Below are 23621 nucleotides of genomic sequence, written 5' to 3'. Positions count from 1 at the left end.
AAAAAAAAAAGAGCAAAACAACTGGGTGCTTGTTAAAATAGCAGATTTCAGGGTCCTATCCCATCAAGTGTAGGATGAGCCTTCAAGTCTGCATTTTTTTCCACAATTCCCCAGGGTGATTTTGGAGCAGGTGGTCTACGGTCCATATTGAAGACTTCTGCTGCTACACAGAGCAGGCATCTGGTCCACCTAAAGAATCCTCACACCCAGATTCCTTGTTGTTGCCAACTGGACTGTAAGATCCTAGTATATATGAACTTTTGTAGCCCTGTATAGTGTACATGCTTAATAAATGTTTGCTGCATGCATGATGTAACACTTGCATACCCATTATTCAGGCTGTCTCAGGGGCTTCTGAACTTCACCCCTTCAGCTGGATGGAAATGGATAGCCAGCAGGGGAAGGAAAAGACCCAGGAGAGGTCTGAATGAAGCAGAGCAGAACAAAGGAATGTTTTCTGGATTAAATAATATTGTCTGGGCCCTGCAGACCACAGACAACAGCTGTTGTGGGCTTTAAAGCCATGGCTGCAACCCTCAAGAAGCATGCCCATGGGTGATCAGCATTTGGGAGGCAAGATAAAACAAATGATGCCAAAGATCACAAAGAAAGTGCCTGCATAGGATCTGCCTACTCACATCCTGGTGAGGAAACACAACAACAACACCACACAGAAAAACTCCAAAACCAAAACCCAAAAGCCTGCAGGTGCCAGACACATACTGGGGCTCTAGGAGAGAAGGGTTTCATAACTCAGAAAAGGTGGCAATTTTGCTGAGTACAACTGAGGGCATCTCAGCTGGAGACCTTGGGCTGGGTGCACATCCCAACAAAGGTGAACGTGTACATGCTTATTTCCTGTCTTTCCCCCTCCTCCGTCTGCAGAAGAGAATTCTGGCCTGACCCCTGCAGTTTCTTCCCACCCTCAAAGGAGAGTCCTTGATCAGCCATAACATTCTTGGGCTTTTGTGAATGCAAATTGGGGAGAAACTGGGAGCGGGGTGAAGAAAGAGGCAAGTTTAAATAATGACTGGAGGGTTTTGTTTAGTTTTGGGTGGAGATGCTAGAGATGAGATATACAGACTAGCTATCTTGTGTGAGTGAAGTGGATGGGAGAATGGAAAGGTTATTTTAAAGAATGGCTGTCTGCATATATAGATCCCCTTCCTGAAGTTTGAGAGCTATATGTACTTGGCATTTTCTCCAGGTTGCATGGAGGGTGTTGTATTAGTCTCCATACTGCTGTAAAGAACTTCCAGAGACTGGGTAATTTATAAAGGAAAGAGGTTTAATTGACTCACACTTCAGCATGACTTCAGAGGCCTCAGAAAACTTACAATCATGGCAGAAGGTGAAAGAGAAGCAAGGTACTTTCTTCACAAGGCGGCAGGAAGGAGAAGTGCTGAGCAAAGTGGGGAAGAGCCCTTTGTAAAACTATCAGATCTCATGAGAACTCACTTTCATGAGAACAGCATGGAGGAAACCACTCCCATGGTTCATTTGCCTCTTGGTCTCTCCCTTGTCACAATGGGATTACAGGGATTATAAGTCAAGATGAGATTTGGGTGGGGACAAAAACCCAACCATATCAGTCGCCTTTTAACACTGCTGCAAGCCTTCCTATTTATGTAGCCCATCTATGACAAGGCTCCCCTGGGCTACTTCTATCCTATGGCACCTAAGCACATCTGGAGGCCACGTGAGCACATTATAATATCTTCTCTAAAAATGTAGATATAAGTTCTGATGAATGATATAAGATGTTTTTCCTCAAATTCCCATTCCCCCATGCCCAGTCTCTTTTTCAGGCTGGCTTCATTCTGTTGTCCCCAACTTCTCCTGTACGCTCTTTCACAGACTTCTCCAAGTGCCTCAGGTGGCAAAAATCCTGGCCTTCATAAGCCAGACAACAGCCTCAGCAGGAGACTAGAATGAATTAACTGATCACTGACTTCTTTTTGTTTTTCAAGAATATACCTGGGGCCCTCAACATCCACTCACCCTTCCACATATGAAGTTAAGAATGCCTAATTTAAACCTAACCATGCAGGATGGAAGTGATTCCCAAAGTGTGGTCCTAGAGCAGGAGCAGTATCAGTATCACCTGGAATTTATTAGAAATGCATATTCCTTTCTTTTTTTTTTGAGACAGAGTCTTGCTCTGCCACCCAGGCTGGAGTGTAGTGGCATGATCTTGTCTCACTACAACCTCTGCCTCCTGGGTTCAAGCAATTCTTGTGCCTCAGCCTCCCGAGTAGCTGGGACTATAGATGTGTGCCACTACACCTAGATAATTTTTTGTATTTTAGTAGAGACAGGGTTTCACCATGTTGCCCAGGCTGGTCTTGAACTCCTGAGCTCAGGCATCCGCCCACCTCAGCCTCCCAAAGTGCTAGGATTACAGGTGAGAAACGCACATTCTCAGGCTTGCTCAGTCCTGCAGAATCACACCTTCTAGAGGAGGGGTCCAGCCACTTGTGCTTGAACAAGACCTCATCCTGTTGACAACCACTGACTTAGGAAAAAGTTTGGAAAGGGTGGGTTCCTTTTTACCAACAGCATCACTATCTATATTTCTACAGGACTTAAAGTGCTACAGGTTGTGCCTACTGGGCTTTCTATTCTTAAGTTAGAGATAAGACCTGCTTCCTATCTGTTGCAGCAAGTCTGCTCTTCAGTTGTTACATGGAGTTGAACCAGTGGGTATGGGAGCCATCACAAGCAGGTAACAGAAGTTATTTGACCATTGATGAAGAGAACTCTGCACTGAATGCCTGTACACTCTAGTAACAGATCAATCCAGAGAGGGCTGAGCCTCCTCTGTGCCACCCACTGCTTCGAACATTCAGAGAGAACCTAGGAGATAACAAATGCTGCTTGGGCTCTCTCAGAAACACCATCACTCAGAATTACTGACCCTTGCCTGGACACACATCAGTTCCAGAAGAGCTGCAATACCCTCAGTTTGCTGACCCCTGAACTGAACAAGCCTCTATTTATTTGTTACACTTTTCTTCTTTGAATCCAGCATTTTCTTTTAAGTGAAACATTTCAAGTTTCCAGAAAACTTACCCCCAAACTAAGTGCCATGCAAAAATTGCCAAGGACTCAAGCCCACAGCACTTCACACATTCCAGCAAAGACTGGAATAGGACACAATACTTGAGCTGCCCTTGTGACTCCAGGAGAGGGGATGTGGGCTTCTCTAAGCAGAGCTCCAGGCCCTACCAGGAATAGCTCCAAGCAGGGTGGCAACCTAAGGAGACTGTCCCACCTCCATGTACTGGAATGACCTCATGCCTGCCACGCTACCCGGATGGCTTCATCCTCTGAGGAAATACTGCCACACGACTGGAAGCTACATGTGGAGAGGGATGGGCTTGCTTTTGCTTATCACAACCCCAGCCAGGCACTGAATGAATGACTGGATGAGAATGAAGCTTTCAACATGTCTATAATCCCTAGTGTCAGAGCAGGGATCCTAACTTATGATTTGTATGTAGTAAATGATTTTGGAATGAATATATTTTTTTCGACTTTTATTTTAGGCTCAGGGGGTACATGTGCAGGTTTGTTTTATGTGTAAATTGTGTGTTGCTAAGGTTTGATAGACAAACGATCCCGTCACTCAAGTAGTGAGCAAAGGACCTGCTATGTAGTTTTTCACCCCTTGTCCCCCTCCCACTCTACCCCCTCTAACAGTCTTCAGTGTCAGTTACTATCGTCTTTGTGTCCATGAGGACCTAATGTTTAGCTCCCACTTATAAGTGAGAACATATAGCATTGAGTTTTCTGCCCCTGCTTTAATTTGCCTGGGATAATGGCCTCCAGCTCCATTCATGTTGCTGCAAAGAACATGATTTTATCCTTTTCATGGCTGTGTAGTATTCCGTGGTGTATGTGTACCATGTTTTTTTTCCCAATCCATTGTTGAATGAATACATTGTTAACAATTACTTCCATCTCATCTTGTATCTTATAATTAGAAACCAGACATCAGCTTTTGAGAGAAAAAAGCAGCCCGGGGCCATCAGTGTGAGCCTGAGGGCCAGGTAAACATGACATGGGGACATATGGGTGGAAAACCACGGTCTCCATAAATGGGACGAATTTCTGTCTATTTCACAACTTTGTCTGAGGCTATGTCTGGCACCCGTGCTCTCTAAAAGGATTCTTTTCCATCTCATATTCCTCACTATATTCAACACACTGTTAGGGGATGGCCCTCTTCACACATCCTTTTCTAAACTAACTCCCACGTGACTCAACTCTCTGACTCACCTGCCATGTGGCCACCTGTCAGGCCCTTCTACGCTTCATAGTCTTTTTCTTCCTTTGTGGGTTAAAACAATGGGAAATTTATTCTCTCCCAGTTCTGAAGGCCAGAATTTCAAAATCAAAGTGTCAGCAGAGTTGGTTCTTTTAGAGGCTCTGCGGGTGGGTCTGCTGCATGCCCTCTCCTGGTTCTGCTGCCGAACATCCTCGGTGCTCCTTGACTTGCAGATGGGCCCCGGGTCTCTGCCTGCATCCTCACTTGGCCTTCCTCTCCCAGTCCTCTTCCTGGGATTATTAAGCGAGTCCACTTGTGTTTGACCTCCTCTGCCCTCAGAATGGCAAATCCCCCCACATCTGTCACCCGTGTGCTTGGCCCTTTGATGCTCCTCATGACACCACCCACTCTCACGGGGACACACACAAGCTGTGGGCACCCACTCCCCAATCTCGGACAAGGACGAGGGGTGAGGCCACTCTCCTGAGTACACAGGGCTCTCCCAGTCTCCTGGGCTGGCCTGCTGAACTGGACCTGAGCTTTCCTGGAAAACAAAAAAGCGAGACTTCTTTCTCTCACCCACTTGACTCTGCAGCTCCAGTTTGGACTGCTTATTTCTCCAGATTTGTTTTCCCCAAGATTGTAGACACTAACAAGAAATTACTTGTTATATATAACTCTGTTATTATAACTTACAATAAATGTACTAGATACTTTATATTATTATATATGTTGATTGATATTATGGCATAACTCAGATGTAAAGCTCATATTGCAGTTCTAAGGATATAGGAATTTTATTTTTACATCCCATCTGTATTAGTCCATTTTCATGCTGCTGATAAAGATATACCTAAGACTGGGCAATTTACAAAAGAAAGCAGTTTAATGGACCTACAGTTCCACATGACTGGGGAGGCCTCACAATCATAGCAGAAGGCAAGGGGGTGCAAGTCATGTCTTACATGGATGGCAGCAGGCAAAGAGAGAGCTTGTGCAGGGGAACTCCTCCTTATAACATCGCTAGATCTTATGAGGCTTGTTTGGTATCATGAGAACAGCATGGGAAAGACCTGCCCCAATGATTCAATTACCACCCACCAGGTCCCTCCCACAACCTTTGGATTTGAGTGGGAACACAGACAAGCCATATCGCCACTGAATCCGTCGAATGATTCTGTGAGGTCAGCAGGGAGCATGATCCCTGCTTTTCAGAAGAGGAAACGGGAGCCAAGTCTTTCTTGCAGCCCACAGCAAGTTACACAGTACAGTGGCCTCCAAGGGAGGAGGCATGGGGAGCTGCACACAGGGTGCAGGTGATAAGGGGTGTAACTGCCCAGAAACAATATAAGTATCACAAAATACATCAGTGATGGATACTTTCCCCCTTGGTGCTCCACGGATGCTGAGACTAGAGCCCAGCCATGGGGTTTCTAAGCTGGTGTTGTCTCCCCTTTACCATGGCCCTTCAAGATCAAGGCAGAGGTGATTTTAAAGGCTCCTGGAGGGGCACAACCCACATATTCAATTCACAGGAGAAACTAAGTCCTCTTTTTCCTCTTTTGTCAAAGGGGTGTGTTAGGTCAGCCTGGGGTGGGGAGGCAGTCCCCAAAGGCACCACGTTAGAGCTGGGAATTCTGAACTTTGGTGATAGTACTTCTCTGTTCTGGGTGTAAGACATTTCAATACAGTCTTTGGTTTCGTTTAAAATATAAATAATTAAATTTCTCATAGTTTTGATGACCAGGAAAATCCTACTCCACCCTCACTCTACTCCCTGCCTCTCAGCCCGTGGCGCCACACCTCATCTCCATATGGCTCATCACCCCATCCCGCCACTTCTTTGGCTCCAGTCCCATCCCTTCCTCTCACCCCACATTTCTGATGAAAATTATTCCAACCAATCCATGCCGCTCACTGTCATTTTCCTGACTTCACAGGGGAAAAGAGATCCTCTCCAACTTTTAAGACAGATCACAGGTACAAAAAAAAAAAAAAAAAAAAACCTAACTGCGTCCATCTTTTGGCAGAAACAGTCTGTTGGCTGAAAGCAGAAGTGATCTGGGCATGAACAGGTGTCCTTGCTTGAGGCCAGCATTCCTTTCTGTCTTATTTTCAATCACGCCTGGGGTGCAGTTCACACTATCACCACGTAGAGGCGCTGTTGCTCTGGAAAGTCAGGGCTTCTGCAGGCAGCTGCCTTCAGTTAAGAAAAACTGCCAGGTTACAGGGAGGTGATATTGATTTTTTATTTCTTTTAAATTAATAATCATTGGCGTTCTGCATACTGCTTAATTTCTTAGTTGTAGAGGTACAGAGTTTAAGCCTGTTAGATGTCGTTTATGGCATTTTCCAGAGGCAAATAATGAGGGCTCAGGGATACCTTGGCCGCAGCTAAATTACTGGTGAAGGTTTTTCACGAGTTTAAAAGTCTTCCTGGACCTTCAGGTAATATGAGTTAAATAATTACCATGTTAATTGCAGCGGTCCAAAAGATAAAAGGGAAGAAAATGAATTCACAAGAAAGAAAACTTTTAGGTTTATTAAAGGATAGAGGTGGGGGCAGGGTTAGCTGAAGGGAACAGGAATCATACTATACCAGACCTCACAAATTATGCAGCAATGATGACTGGTTATTAAAAAGTGTAATGAAGCCAGCAGTTCCAGAATTTATGAGATTGTGGATTAGAGGCCTAGATTCCTCAAAATGTCTGCAGCAAATCCTGATTCCCAAATCTCTAGCTTCTCCCAATGTAAAGTGGGTGCTTATTCTTGCCTGCAGACAGTTAGCATTTGGCTAACATTAACTTCAAATATGTAATTTTGGAGACCCTCAAATAGAACAGGTTATAAAAACATAATACCCTCCTGGCATTGTGAGACCTTGTTACCCACGTTTGTGCCAGGAGAGCAACGCAAAGAAAATTGGGGGCAAGCCTGGGGTCTGAGACTTACTTCTGCCACGAACTTGGTACACTGAGTGAGTCACATATCCAAATTCTTTCTTCTTTCATCTGTAAATTGAAGCTTTTAATTGAGCTTCCCTCTGAGTCCATTCTGATTCTGACAAACACCTCCCCTCCCCGTGTTCGGCCCACATGGTGACAGCCTTCCTGGCCTTCCAGTCCATTTCTCTCACACCCTTAGGGGGGCAGATTGGACCACTTTGCTCTACTTCTCTCCACCTAAAATGTCCTTCTTCCCATTTCACTGCATTTCTATGTTTTTAAATTCCTACTTCAGGTCTCAGGGCAAAAGTCACCTGCTCTGAGAAGCATTCGCTGATACCACAGAGGCAAAGAGTCTCCCCTCCTTTATGATTTTGCTGTTCTTTACCTATACTTCTCTTTGGCACCTACCCTTTTTCTCTTTTGGGTTATGATGATTTCAGGAGCCTTTTTGCAACAGCCAGGTCTCCAGGGGCATGACTGACGTTGATTTATCCATCCCACAGGGTCCGGCTCAGTGGCCAGCACACAGCAGGAACCAAGGAAATGGCTGATTGAGTTAACAGTCACATGTTCACAGACACGTTGTATTTTGTGCAGAGCATCTGGGCTCAACTTAAACACTGATGTTCAGCTGACAGGATTTTGTCCCTGGTATACCTGCACTGTCTCTCTCCTACAATTCAGGCAGGCTTCCCCAGTGGTTAGCATTCTTGGACTCTGAGTCAGACTGCCTGAGTTCAAAGCCTGGCTCTGCCACTTCCCAGCTATGAGAGCTTGGACAAGCTGCTGAACTTCTCTGTGCCTCCATTGCTCACCTATGCAGTGAAGTTAATGACAGTATTCTCTTTATACAGCTGCCGTGCAGATAAAATGAGCTAATACTTGTAATACACTTGAAAAAGTACCCAATGCAAAGCAAGCTCTCAATAAATGCTGCTAGCTTTAAATAGTATTTTTACTACTACTAATCAAAAGATAACAACCTGGGGACTTCTTGCCAGTTAGCAGTATCTTTCTCTAATGGTAAGAACAAAATGTCCCCTTGCGTTTATCCTGGTGCCTATTCATGTCTCTAGTTAGTTTTACTGGCATCCACTGTAGAAGGCTGAGAAATGCATCCAAGACAGCCTGCTCCCTGGGTGGGCTTCAGTTTTGGGTCTTCACAGTGAATCGTAGTTTGGCAAAAGCCTTGAGTGAATGGAAAACAGATTAACTCGCTATCATTTCAGCCTGCCACCAGCCATTTGCTAAATTGCACAATTTGATATGGTGTGTGTCCTCCTGGCCCCTCTCAGACCTGCCCAGGCGCCAGCCTTGCCTCTTATCTATATGGTGCTATGGCTGTAATTCATCTGACCACTTGTGCCATGCATCCTCTCAGCACATTTGTCCTTTTATTTGCTGCGATTCAAGGACAGAAGAAAGAAAACGGAATGAAGAGAGGTGAGAATAAACAACAGGAGAATAAATACGTTTCAAGGCACCTTCCATGCAAGGAGTTTTGAGACATTCTCTCTCCAGGTTGGAGCTCAGCAGCGGATGCACCTCTCTATCCATCATTGGGCCTGCTCAGCCTGTATCTGGCTGCAGTATTATTTCAGAGAAAACTCCTTTTTCTATCTTTCTGATCTTACTCTAATTTCCTTCTACCTCCTCTTAATCCTATTTCCTGGTAAAGAAGTTCATTTTGAAGTGGGCCGGGCACGGTGGCTCATGCCTGTAATCCCAGCACTTTGGGAGGCCAAGGTGGGTGGATTGCCTGAGGTCGGGAGTTCAAGACCAGCCTGGCTAGCATGGTGAAACCCCATCTCTACTAAAAATACAAAAACTAGCCACTGTAAAGGCAGGTGCCTGTAATCCCAGCTACTTGGGAAGCTGAGGCAGGAGAATTGCTTGAACCCGGGAGGTGGAGATTGCAGTGTGCTGAGATTGCACCATTGTATTCCAGCCTGGGCAACAGAGCGAGACTCAGTCTCAAAAAAAAAAAAAAAAAAAAAGAAGAAGTTTATTTTGAAGTGAGACACTGGTAGTACAGATGACGTCTGTCTGCCTCATGGTCTTTTCCCATAGTACCTAGATCTAGACAAATGGGCCGTGGCTTTTGGCATGTATGTCCAGGTAAGGACAGGCAGATGGAGGAAAGGTGGGAGAATGATGGAAACAGGAATAGCCTAACTTGTTTTTCTCCCTCCAAGTGTTCAGATCGCCCCCAAGCTATGCTATAAATCACAGCCACATTAAGCTTAAAGTACAGCCTGAGCTCTGTTGATCAAAAACCTGGGTGTAAAAGGATGTGAAATTATGTGGTCCAGTTGCTTCTTGTTACAATTTGTCATTTGACAAATTGTATTGTTACATTGCCATTTGACAATGACCTCACCAACATTTCAATCAACCTTTCTCATTCTTTCAGAGCCTAGTGCTTTTCACACAGCTCAGTTGGCAGGGAGCATTGCGGAAACCAGAATGCTGGCTGCACAATTTCATGTCTGCCCTTCATGCAGGTGGCACGCTCAGGGAGTGATGCTGATAAATGCCTGAAGGATGAAGTTCCACTGCCCTGCTGTGGTGGCAGCAGCAACAGGGGCAGGGGTGGTAGTCATAGTGGCAGTCGTGATGCAGTGATAACATCTACTAAGGAGTACCCTGTGCCAGGCCCTGTTCCACGTGTTTTATACACACCAATCAACCTGTCTAATCCTCATGCCGTGGTTATAGGGGTATATACGCTATTATTAGACTCATGTTATTGAGACATTGAGAGATTAATAAACTGGCCCAAAGTCACATAACTGACATCAGAGGTGGTATCTGAACACAGGCAGTGTGTTGTCAAGGCTCACAATCTTAACCACACTCTTTAGAGAGCTCAAAGAGAGAGGTTCTTGTTTCTTCCTGAGTTTGACTTCAGGTGATCATTTCCTTGTTTGCAATGGGCAGATACTGACACAGATTATATTAGCACTACAGCCTAAGGTCAGGTGTTGACTGCTACGTTCTGAGAAAAGTTGTAGAGTTCCGCCCAAAGGCCTGAAGCTCTAAACAGAGGACATCAGCTTAATCTTTTTTTTTTTTTTTGGTAGGGGAGGAGTCACTTTACAGTTTTAGTTTTAGGTTAATGTAATTAACTGAGAATACTTTGAGAAATTCAAGTTAAGACAGTCAACTTACAAATCTGATACTTTATAAGTTTTAGGCTTAATATAAAATACTGGCATATTTGCAAAACTTTTCTCATTCAGAGCTGAGAACAGGGGACAAGGATCTGACAGGAATATTCAGATCAATGTTTCTCGAAATTGTGTAACGCATATAGAGCTCTGTTAAAGAACAAATTCTCACAGTGCTCTGGTATTTATTCACATTCTTTTAATTTCAATGCTACAAATGTAAAACTAGGAATAAACTTTTTTTTTTTTTTTTTTTTTTTTTTTTTGAGACAGAGTCTCACTCTGTCACCCAGGCTGGAGTGCAATGGTCCGATCTCAGCTCACTGCAACCTCCGCCTCCTGGGTTCAAGCGATTCTCCTGCCTCAGCCTCCTGAGTAGCTGGGATTACAGGCATGTGCCACCACACCAGGCTAATTTTTGTATTTTTAGTAGAGCCGGGGTTTCACCATGTTGGTCAGACTGGTCTCGAACTCCTGACCTCGTGATCCACCCACCTTAGCCTCCCAAAGTGCTGGGATTGCAGGCATGAGTCACTGTGCCCGGCATAGGAATAAACTTTTTATGCTTTTAATTCTTATACAAGTGTACAACCAAATGAATGCACATAAACACAGAGACACAGATGAGTAAAATTCAAATCAAGAAACATTAATTCTCGTGATGGATGTTGCTTTGGTAACACTAATCGCCAGTGTTGTGCCTATCAGGTCAAACCATAGGCAGTTGCCACTTTTGTAGATCATAAATAAAAGAGATGTTAAAACAATTTTAATTGGGAGGTCATTAAGCTGAAGCAATTCTAGCATTTTAAGTTCCTATGTAAGCAAACCAAAGCCCAATGTGAACAGTAAAATGAAACTAGAGAAGTTACCAATCAGAAACCCCCAACTAACCTCTAACTAGGGACTTTCTACTCTAACAAATCAAATATGTTTTCTTTGTCTTACTTCCATGTTCAGCCTATTAGAGGCACTACCCACGCTGCTGGGTAGAGCTCTCTGAACGTCTTCTGGTTCTGAGTGCTGCCCGCTTCATGAATCCTTTAATGCTCACATAAACTCTGTTAAATGTATTGTATCCAAAGTTTTCTTTTAACAGTGGCAAAAGACTAACTTACATGTTCCATTTTGTTGACTTGAATCTTTTGACTCTGAACAACAGGGACCCCTTACTGGAGTCTCTGTTTTGTTATGATTTTAAAATAATGTGCTAGTTTTTACAGAAGTAATCCAAGTGTACTCCAACATACATGACTTAAAAACTTTGACTCATCAAAATAAGCGTCATTTTGTATTTCACACTCTACTTTCTGCTACAGAATTATTCCAAGTTGTTACGTACTAAGATGAAACCCAGAGAAGACATTGTCCAGCAAGGTGTCCCAGGTGTCCATGCTACAGGGCAGGCACCCTATGATGACTCAACCCTCCCTTCATTTTTATCCTTCCAAATAGCTATAAAACTGGTTCATTAAGCTTGCTGTGACTTTAACAGAAATGCACCAATTATCTAATATGCTCTTTTCTGTTCTTTATTAGATTGTGACACTTATCATAGTATGTACCTCTAATGTACTATGCCATTTCCATGATGCCAAACTGAGTCAATATCTACTCTAAGAAACTAAACTCAAGGTCTATAAAAATGTCATTCAACTGTGAACTATCACAGCAAAGGAGTTTTGCTTTTGTACCTGATGATAGAGCCCCACACAGTACAAAATGAGGACAAGACAGGTTTTATCAACCCAATGACAGCCAGATATGCCTTGCAAACATTTAAAGTCAAGTGATGTGATTTTAGATGATGTCTTGGTTACCTACAGGACTGGAAACAAAGGCACTGAAATCTCATGACAGCACTGAGTTATAAGGTGGTCATCTAGGGTATATCTACACATTATTACACTAAACATATAAAAGATTATCATAAAATTTTTTTAAGTTACCATCAAAAAACACACAATTTGAAAAACTGGTAGAATTTGCAAGTCATCTGAGAACCACCGGGGTCTGTGGATCTTAGTATAAATAGACTCGAGTTGATCTAAAACTGCTGAGTGCATGTCAGTCTTCAGAAGATATGGCTTTGCCAACTACCCTGCCAACAACAGAAAAGGACTCTTCATCATTTCCTTTAAATAGTAAGTGTTATAAGTGGATTAACAAGCATGAGTCAGTTTGTTAAAACTTGATTTAAATACAACTTTTTGGGGAGCATATCCTTCACATAAAGCAAGAGCTAATTACTCTAGCTCTCTCCAGTGGAGCAGAGGGGAAGGCTGCCTGTAATGAGAAAGCAAAGTAAGCCTGGAGGTTTCATAGTTGGCTATACAGTTTCCAATATAGGGCTCCTTCTCATAGTTGGGGCTACCTCCCTATTTAACATAGACTGCAACAAATGGTACAGTAAGAGTAAAACACAAGTTAAGAAAGCAGCAGTAGTAACAGTGCTCTTGATCTGTTGAGAGCCCATGAGAAGATCCAGCCATAAGAGCAATGAGTTATTTCCCTTGCACTTCAACTCCTGGCAGAGGCTTTTAATGTCACTGCACTAGAAAGGTCCTGTCATCTGTGCTTCACACAAGGTCAGATTCTAAAGAAAAGTAACATTTCCTGACAAAGGGGGCTTGAGAAGCCTCTCCCAGCTTACTGTCTAGAATAACACAGACCTTGAGGGGATTACATGGCAGTTAAAAAATACAGCGCTCACAATAATGTTGGATCAAATATCTGAGTACCTAATGGCAAATGCAGATCTTGGGGCTTCTCAGCCTCCATAATCACATGAGCCAATTCTTTACATAAATCTCTTTATACACACATACAGACACGCAGCACTCATTAGAAAGACATTAGGAACAGCAATACCACAGGACATCTTTATTGGTTGATTGTTGTATTTTTAGTAGAGATGGGTTTCACCATGTTGGCCAGGATGGTCTTGATCTCCTGACCTCGTGGTCCACCCACCTCAGCCTCCCAAAGTGCTGGGATTACAGGCATGAGCCACCGCGCCTGGCCCTTATTTCCTTGTTTGTAGTTAAGAGCTTTTCCTCCAGGTGACTGGATAATTTTCTCTAAACATCTCCCTTCCCCCACCCTCTCCCATTTATTGTCTACAGTAACATTAACATTTGGATGCAAACAGCCCCAGCAATCCCTGACCATAGCAGCCCTGAGACCATAGCAGCCCTGAGAAAGCAATATAGCATCCCAATCTTTAAAAGAAGGTACAAGGGGGTGACCACCATTGACACTGAAAGCTTACTACATTTCAGGAAATAGAAAATTCAATCCCATCACCAAAGCAGGCCCCTGCCAGGGATTCTTCCAGCAGAAGGGCGGGCAAGGAGACCTAGTGCTAATGTGGAGGTTTGTACTTCCCCAAAAGTCTGGTTGTTGGGAGCTTCAGTGAATTTATGTGTGATGACACAAGGCTACATGGGTTAGAGGCAGCCATCATTTATCCATAAACATATACTTGTATATATACATGTATAAAGATTGTATATGTCATCATGTCTAAGGTCTGAACAATCCACCTGGGTAGATGGAAGTGCTTTACAAAGAAGGATGTTAAGGCGTATGTGACTGCCCAAGGTGATGCTGTCATCGGCGGGGCTACACTTTGAACCCCCCACTTCTGAAAGCAAGTCCTTTACTCTTTGCTTTGCTGTGTTCATGTCCTTTCAGAAGTTTAAATGATTAAGGAAATGTAGGGGATAATTATTATAATTTAGTGGCTAGTTTGCTTCCCTGCGGAGAGTAGACTGCCTAGTCAATTGTTAATTGTTAGGGGAAAAGAAAGAAATGTTGCTGTGAGGTCCTTTTCTCTCTTTTCCATGCTACCCTCCAGGCTCACTCACAAGTTACAGGATCACAAAGGAGTGGATCTGGAAGGCAGCGAGGACCCTGCAGGGATACACTCCTGCCGCTTTGCCTGTGCCACCCAGCTCTCCCCCTTACATTCTTACTACAGCCACCCAATCTCAAGAAGCTGCTGATTCTGTTTTGAAACATTACTGATTGTCAAGGATGTTTTTCCCTTACACTGATCTTAAAAAATCTGTTTCCCTGCAACCTTGTCTCATTCAGCTCTAATCCTCCTCAACTTCTTGTGAATCCCTTGAAGTTCTTCTCTTCTCCAGGGTCCCCCCTTCCTCTCACTACTCTTCATCCTGACAGATCTTCCTGGCTCATCACCCTGCTGGACACTCTCCCAGGGAGAAACTGAGATTTGTCATCGTTCTCTTACAGTGGGTGCCTCCATGTAAGCCAGCACTTCCAAGGTGCTCCAGATATGTAGGGATGCAGGAGGACCCCCAGTTCCCTCAATTCAGGCATTCAAATTCCACCCATGGCAGTAACCACGGTGGCAGCTCTGCCACTCTTTCAGCCTTCATTCTGGCCAATGCTTAGACAAACTAGCTCTGCAAACTGGAAAATTCCAATACCTAACATGTCCTTCAATTTGGTTCATCAGTTGAAATCTTTTGAAATTCTGTCATTTGACTTCTTTGTTGTGCTTGCCATATGGGGCCACACACAGAGTCTTGAAGCATGCAGGGCTGCTGGCAGGGACTTGCATCCTGGGGACAGCTCACATCGCATCATGGTTGGCAGCAGAGGCGCTGGCATCAAGGGTTTCCCTGGGGGAAAGGGTGGCTCTCAGGATCTGGAATCAGAGGCAGTGCTGGAACAAGGCAGACGGGACATTGGGTTCTGGCTTCATACAGAGCACATCAGACAAACTTCAGCAAACAACTTCCCTCAAGCTTTAGGAAATATTCTCCCATCCACTCAGAATTTCCAGCTTTCCCACAGCTTCATAGGCTGAGGCATCTTAAGGGAGCTTCTCAGATCCACAGAACGGACTTTCCTTTCTAACTCTGAATCAGTCATAACCATGACTTTGATCTACACCTCCTGTCTTCATTCAAGATCTTCATAGAAACTTGAATAGGAGTGGGTCAAAAAGAAGGGTCCTGTGCCCTTTCTTCCTCACACCATGCGAGCATCACTAATAAACACTTGTGCATGATTGTCCATCCCAGGTCAGTGCAACCTTCTTGTACAGCCAATGTTTCTCCAGCATATTCATTACCAACCAGATTTTGAGAGGTTCCATCACATAGCTTCCTGAAATCAAGAAACCTGAGATCTTTAACATTCCTTTTAATTTCAGTAACTTTATTATAGGTTCAATATTGTACTATCTTGGCCCTTTCTGGAAATTAAACATAATTTTCTTTCGGCACTCTCAGGTAAGATTCATTTAGGTCTGCAGACGGGCTTAAAGGAGTTAAGTATTGGCTTATCGTTTTGACCATTTTGGGCTTTTTTCTTTTGCTTTCGTTTATTCCTTATGTTATTTTTATTTGAATATAATAATTGTACATCTTTATAGGGTACAGAGTGGTATTTCGATAGATACAATGTGTAACGATAAATCATGGTAATTGACATATCCATCACCTCAAAGAGTTTTCATTTCTCTATGTTGGGAACATTCAAAATCTTCTATTCTAGCTATTTGAAAATATGCAAAAATTATTGTTAACTGTAGTCACCCGACAGTGCTATAGAACACTAGAACATATTCCTCTGATTTGGCTATAATTTTGTATCCTTGAACCAACCTCTCCATCTCCTCCCCTCCTACCCTTCTCAGCTTCCAATAACTACAATTGTACTCTCTACTGCTATGAGATCAACCATTTTTCAGACTCTGTATGTAAGCGAGATCATATGGTATTTGTCTTTCTGTGCCTGAGTTATTTCATTTAACATGATGTCCTCCAGGCTCGTCCATGTGGCTGAATACTATTCCACTGTGTAAATATACCACACTTTATTTATCCATTCATCTGTTGATGGACACTTAGGTTGACTCCATATTAGTGATTGTGAATAGTGCTGCAATAAACATGGGGTGCAGGTATCCCTCTGATACACTGGTTTCCTTTGGATAAATGCCTAGTAATGGGGGCTGGGCTTGGTAGCTCACGCCTGTAATCCCAGCACTTTGGGAGGCCAAGGTGGGCAGATGACTTGATATCAGGAGTTCAAGGCCAGCCTGGCTAACATGGAGAAACCCCGTTTCAACTAAAAATACAAAGATTAGCTGGGCATGGTGGCATGCACCTGTAATCCCAGCTACTGGGGAGGCTGAGGCAGGAGAATCACTTGAACCCATGAGGTGGAGGTTGCAGTGAGCCAAGATCATGCCACTGCACGCTAGTCTGGGCAACAAAGCAAGACTCCATCTCAAAAAACAAAACAAAACAAAAAAACCCAAAAACAAAAAACATAAAACAAAACAGAAATCTAGTAGTGGGATTGCTGGGTTGTATGGTAGTTCTATTTTTAGTTTTTTGGAGGAACCTCCATACTATTCTCCATAGTGGCTGTACTAATTTACATTCCTACCAACACTGTATAAGTGTTTTTTTGCATCCTTGTTAGCATTTGTTATATTTTGTCTTTTTGATCATAGCCATTCTAACTGGGGTGATATAATATCTCACTGTGGTTTTTATTTGCATTTCCCTGATGATGGTGATGTTGAACATTTTTTTCATATACGTGTTGGCCATTTGTATGTCTTCTTTTGAGAAATGTCTGTTCAGATGATTTGCCCAGTTTTCAATCGCAACCCTGTTTATTGTTTTCTTTCCAGTTAGACCATTGTCTTTGATTGGAAAGATAAATGTGAAGTTGCTTTTACTTCATCTGCCTTCTCAACATCAACTACCATAGCCACTCAACCCCCTGAAGCAGGAAGTACTTCTGTGCCTCCTTACCCTTACTGCTGGATATCTTCTATTTGTTCCTCCAGAAACACTACCTTTCTGTATGCTGCTCTGAGCCCTGAGAGAGATCTTGGATGAACTGGATCAATGGATCTCTCTTTGCCTTCTGGCTGGGTTCAGCCAAGGGGAGGCAGCACCGGGAGGTGGTGGAGCAGACAGTGGGTCAGTTCCCTTCCTGCCCAATCCCACGGGTTGGCTGGGCTCCACCACTGAGAGCCACTGCTTCTGCTATGGGTCCCCTCCCCCTAGACTACTCCCATCAGGTTCCAACTTGCTCCATCTCCTGTCACTTTCCCTGTATCCTACCCACACCTTTTAAAATCTTCTTTTTATTAAAATATCCTCAAATATCTTCAGTGAGCCATCTGCTTCCTCTGAGATCATATCATCTTTCTTGTCACTCCAAATCAAATGGTCATTTTGCTGTGGTGGCGGCTGACCTCAGGATGTTTTGCAAGAGTCCAATCTTTTCTGAGTGTTATTCTTTCAGTTTTGGATGCTTTATGTTTCTTTCTCCTTATCTTTCCTGCTTCATTTTGTGCATCTTTTAAAAATTTCAGCTCTTCAGAAAGAGTTATGTAGTTTTCTAATTTAATTGTACGTTTCCGTTTTTTGTTTTTTTTGTTTTGTTTTTTTTTTTCCTCAGTAGAAACATTTGGAAATCCCAAACTTGCTAGAGAAACTCAAGTTTGAAAGGGACCTGGGGTCACATGAGAGTTACCCAGTCCAGCTCTTCTCATTCTATGCCCTTTCCCTCGGGCAACATCTCACATATAGAAAATCATGTTTGGCTTTTGTCTCTGTATTTCTAGTAACAAAGTGGTTGTGGTGCCCTCACAAATGATGGAGTATGTCACAACAGTGAGGCTTGTGAACCACTCACCCAGCTAATTGACAAAGATTCTCCTCTCTGCTTTGAAGCTTTTCAGGAAAACAAGCCAGGCCTGGAAGAGCTTAAAAGAGGCTCAGTCAAAATTATTCCTTAAGAATTGATCCAACATGAAGCATGCAAAAAAAAAATTTTTAGTTAACATATTTATCCGCCCCTACTCCAGGAAACACATTATGGCTTGATTTTACATCAGGGATTTGTGCTCATAAAAGTATTTTAAGGAGTTAGACTTGGGGAAAAGATAAGATAGAAAAGACTGATCATAAGATTTATCTAACTTAGCAATGCCTTAAAAAAATGAAGAACTATAGCATCAAAATAGTGAAACTGGCCAAAATTTCCATCAGCAGCCACCAACCAAGGAAAGGGGCATAACCTAATGTCACACATTTCCAAAACCGTCAGCCAAGGAAATTCTGCAGAGAAGCAGGGGAGAGAGGCTTGGCCTGGCCTGGCCCTGCCACCTGGCCTCTCCTCACTCCTCATGCTTGCTAACCTTTCCCTGTGAATCTGGAAAAGACAGAGATTCTCCTTCTAACGAGGGAAACCTGGAGAGGGCTGCTGGAGAGGATAGGAGATAAGAAGGTAGGTGGAGGATGGGCTGTCAGTGACGGAAGTGAATTTATAGTATCATCCCATTTTTATAAAAGTGAGTCTGGCTATCTCTCTAGTCTGCCAGACTTCTACTTATGTATATGCATAGAAAGAATTCAAATATAGAAACAATACTGAACAATTATGAGGCTTATGGTTAGTGAACAGAATCAGTGCAATGTCAAAATAGTGATTTATTTTTTCTTTCTATTAAAATGCAAGTCCCATTTTGTGTGAGAATCTTGTCTGTTCCATCGATAGCTTATAGCTCTAGGCCCAGCACCTTGAAGGTGCCTTGCACAAAGTATTCTCTAAATAAACACTGGTTGAATGAACGAATGAGAATGAACTATAAAATTCAGGAGGTAGATGACAGAGAAATGAAGAAGCATTAAAATCATCTTCTTTCATTGCTGGAAGATGACTGATACTATATAAAAGTGAACCATTAATTAATAAAAGTATTACAACTCCAATAGCTTTTATAATCTCTTTTGATAAAGCATCTGTAAAAAATCAATATGTTGGATAGTAAAAAAAAAATTATATGAGGGTCAGAATTCCTCCCATGTTACTTTAGTTTCATTTACTTCTGTATATAAGTACAGCGGATCTGAATATGTATTTTTTAAATTAAAAATGGCATTAGAGTATGATTCCATTTTTATAGTGTGTCTCTCTATCTAGCCAGCCAGCTTCTCTAAGGATATATCCATATATATGTATATACACACACATATATATGCCTACATAATCTTTGAAAGAGTATGAAATGATGTCCACTTAATGCTCAACATCGTTATTTTTGGAAGATGAGATTTAGAAAATGATTTTACTTTTTTCTTTTTTTCTGCAGCTCTTGAGTTCTTTAAAATGAGCACTCGTGGTCTTCACAGAAACATGCTGCCATTTTTATTTAAATTTATTTTAATAAAGGTGATAATGAAAGTAGATGCTGGTGTATCATGTTACTGTCACAGATTGAAATGTCTAATAATTTGATTTTGTTTCTTTTAAAATAAATGATTAATGATAACTCTGAGGACAGACTGTAGGTTGAATAAGACTTTGCTTATTTACAAAGGTTTTCTTAGCTCACACATGCTCCCTCTCTCACTCTTTCTAAAGCATACTGTCACAGAGATTCCTGGCTCAAGTCTATTTTGGACTGATAATGTCAGCACACGCTAGAAGGCAACTCCATTTTTAAGACACCTAATTATTGGCAATTAAAGCTTTCCTGTAATTTATAGGATCATTCCAAAATGCATTCCACTGAACAGTGCATTCCGAGACTCTTCTATATCCCTTCTCTGTCTCACACTACGGACAAGGTAAACTGAAAGAATCAGACTTCCAGGAAGTGTTAGGGCCGTAGGTGAATGACCAGGCATCAGTCTCCCCACCTACATTCTACAAATAGCGTGCATTTCAAAGTCATCCTATTCTCAGGACACAGTAGAGAATGCAGTCTTAACGTGTGTTTCTCACTCTTCTCAACAGCAGATATGGCAGGGCATAGAGCAGAAGGTGATAAGTTTAAGAGTCGGGAGACTTGGGTTCTATTCTTTGCATTTACTTCTGGCCTAACTTATACACACCTAACTTCTCTATGACTTACCTTCATTATCTGAAAAAGGATTAGACTAGATCCCTGGTTCTAGACTCTGGTTGTATCTTGGAATCACCTGGGATGCTTTACTAACTGGTGATGCCTTGGGTGCACCCTTAAAATCTCTGGGGAGCTTGGACATCAGAAAGGCCATAAAACTTTGCATGTGATTCCAATGTTACAGTCAAGGTTAAGGACCATTGAGCTTCTTGATCACCAAAATACCTTTATTCTAAATTCCACCTTATATCACGGAATATTTTAGCACTGGCTCAGTCCTGGTTCCCCAACACTCTGAGAAAAGTGGGGACAAAAATGTCAGATCTTCATGTGTAGGGGTGGCTTGTAAATCCTCAGGTAGGACTGACTAGGCAGAAAAACATCCCTTCTATCTAAGCAGATAAGCCACAGATAAAATGACACCAGACCATTTGTTTCATTAATATGCCATGTAGGGTTCAGCATTATCTTCAGAAGCCTGTCACTTTTTATTTGATTTGGCCATTAAAAGAGTCTCTTTTACCTCCACTTGCTCTAATTGTAATGGTGAAGGTTTGCACTGCTGCCAAATGGCCTTGTAATGTTATTAGCTGTTGCTTCTCAATCTCTGTCTGCTGGAAATTCTAGTTATTCCCGGTACAACTGGTGTGTGGGGTGGAGAGGCTGCATCCCCAGAAAGTGCACACTTGACCCTGGAGACCAGGGTAGGGATTGGCAGGAAGGAATGTGGAAGGCTTTGCAACCATTCTCCACATTGCAGCCTGTGTGGCTTGTAAAGTGTCAGCTTGGAGAGGCTCCCCCTCACCCAGATCTCCTTTCCTGAATGTTTCTGGTTAGAGTGGACCACAACAGATGCTTACATGTGAGATTCAGAGGAGGAAGGGAAGCGGCAGCCATTCTGTAGCTCACACCTGTTTTATCTGTGGCTCATGTTGCTGGGTGGGGCAGCAGCCAAGTCACAACTGCTCTGCCTTCCCTAAATTTCCCTTCAGCTTCTGTGACTCTTGGGCCAGGTGTGTGTGTATCTCTGTGATGATGGGAGCCAGCATATCCTGCAGGACAACTACAGCATCCGGGGAGGCAGTGATAACTGACCTGAGTTCCAGTGGGTCTTCATGGGTTCTGTGTGTGTGCCTGGGGGTCCCAGCCCACCCCTGCTCTCCTGACTTCATATCCATCTTCCTCTGCTGACTGCCTGCCTCTTGGACTTCAAGCTCCAACATCTCATGGTCGGATGTAAAGACTACAGCCTTACAGAGGCTGCTTAATCAGCAAACATAATTACATAAGGTCAAATCCTTGTGATGAGTATATATATACACACACATACACATATGTATATTGTATATATACACACACATGCACACATATATTTATAATGGCACTCACATATATGAATATATACACACATACACATAATGCTATATCCTAGTGGTTCTGCTTTTTCTGATTGAGCCCTGAGTGTTATTGGCCTTTTCAAAATTCATATCGGACATGTCACCCCCATTTAAAACCTTCAGTGGTTTCCCACGGTTCCCCAAACCAAAGTCCTCTCCACCCCTCCAGCCTCACACCACACCATGTTACTCTGCCTTCTTACTTGCCTCAGTCACCACGATCATCTTTTAATCCCTGCTCTTGCCATCATCTCTTCCACACTAGGGTTTTGCAGATGTTCCCTCTGCCTGGATCTTTCTTTCCAGCCACCTTCAGCTGCTTAACACCAATTCAGCCTTCCTATCTCAGCTCTTAGGTCAGCTGAGTCCAAGTCTCCTCTGGTGGTCTCTTCTGTCACCGTGTGCTTCTCCTCTGAATGCAAGCACAGGCTTGACTGTGAACTTCCTTGTGTGATTTCTTGCCTAACGTTTCTTTCTTCTACTGGACTGTAAGCTCCAGGAGGGCAGGAAGGGCTGGCTATTCTTATTCTTCAGTGTGTTTTTTCTACCTCTAGGTCCTTCCTTGGTAGGCAATTAACTTTCTTCTTGGCATAAGAAACGTGAGTTGAGTGAGTGAATAAATAAAATATGTAGCCTGGCCAACATGGTAAAACCCCATCTCTACAAAAAATACAAAAATCAGCCTGGACATGGTGGCACATGCATGTAACCCCAGCCACTGGAGAGGCTGAGGCACGAGAATCACTGGAACCTGGGAGACAAAGGCTACAGTGAGCCAAGATCACACCACTGCACTCCAGTCTGGATGACAGAGACCCTGTCTCAAAAAGTAAAAGATAAAAATAAATAAAAGATGTTAAATGTCAATAATAGACTGGATAAAGAAAAGGTGGCACATATACACCATGGAATACTATGCAGCCATAAAAAAGGATGAGTTCATGTCCTTTGCAGGGACATGGATGAAGCTGGAAACCATCATTCTCAGCAAACTAACACAGGGACAGAAAACCAAACACCGCATGTTCCCACTCATAAGTGGGAGTTGAACAATGAGAACACATGGACACAGGGAGGGGAACATCACACCAGGGCCTGTCAGGGTGTGGGGACCTGGGGGAGGGATAGCATTAAGAGAAATAACTAACGTAAATGACGAGTTGATGGGTGCAACAAACCAACATGGCACATGTAAACCTATGTAACAAACCTGCACATTGTGCACATGTGCCCTAGAACTTTCATATATATAAAAGATGTTAAATGGATGAAGGAGATGGAGGAAGAGTGACAGAAATGGCCCAGGGGGTGAGATGTAAAGGAATTTAAGGCTTGGAGCCCAGCCAGACCTGGTGATCTATCTGGATCTGCCACTGTGGGGAAAGCCCATCCCAACGGCACACAGGTGCCTTGAGAGGTGAGAAATTACTAACTCACATATGATGATAGATGCTTGTCGTGAACTAGACAGGCTTCCCTGTTCCATGGCCAGTTTTCGCTAATGATTTTTTTTTCAGTCGTGACAGCCGAAATTCTTAACTATTGAAGCAATCACAAGATGGTGTTTAATTTTTTTTCTTGAAGTTAAAATTTCTTTAAAGTAGAAGTAGAATTTGGAAATGAAGCATTCCCTTCAGAATAAATTAGTGAGTGTCTGTAGAAGAGAAAAACAATTAACACATTCATGCATTATGGCTTAGTTTTCACCTTTCTTTCCAAGGGCAATTTATCTAAGAAAAGCTGTTTGTCCTGATTTTGGTTGATTTATTCATGTGCTTGCATTTGCCTAAGTATATTTGAATTTCATAGTCTCTGCTTCCAGCCCAGGGCAACACCCTCATAAGCTCTGGACACAACCCTGGCGCATGAAGTCTGAGTGAAAAGTTCTAGACTGGTGTTTATCTGTGGCTTCAAAAGGAA

At 42.9% G+C, this 23621-nt stretch overlaps 1 protein-coding gene across 5 annotated transcripts in view; it reads right to left on the bottom strand.

The window, feature by feature from the left end:
• RGS6 (regulator of G protein signaling 6) overlaps positions 1 to 23621 on the bottom strand; it is a 633548-nt gene that overhangs the window by 140475 nt on the left and 469452 nt on the right. The window contains exon 1 of one of the 5 annotated variants that reach the window (XR_001887451.1): positions 5169 to 5242. The exons of the other annotated variants lie outside the window; for them this stretch is intronic. The gene's annotated coding sequence lies outside the window, so the exon portion shown is untranslated. Of the gene's footprint in view, positions 1 to 5168; positions 5243 to 23621 lie in introns of those variants that run through there. 5 annotated transcript variants of the gene reach the window in all.

This window comes from Rhinopithecus bieti, unplaced genomic scaffold (genome assembly GCF_001698545.2).
Source record: "Rhinopithecus bieti isolate Rb0 unplaced genomic scaffold, ASM169854v2 scaffold_13259, whole genome shotgun sequence".
NCBI lineage: Eukaryota > Metazoa > Chordata > Mammalia > Primates > Cercopithecidae > Rhinopithecus > Rhinopithecus bieti.
The sequence above is the reverse complement of the archived record's forward strand: the minus strand, read 5'-3'. Positions and strand labels throughout refer to the sequence as shown.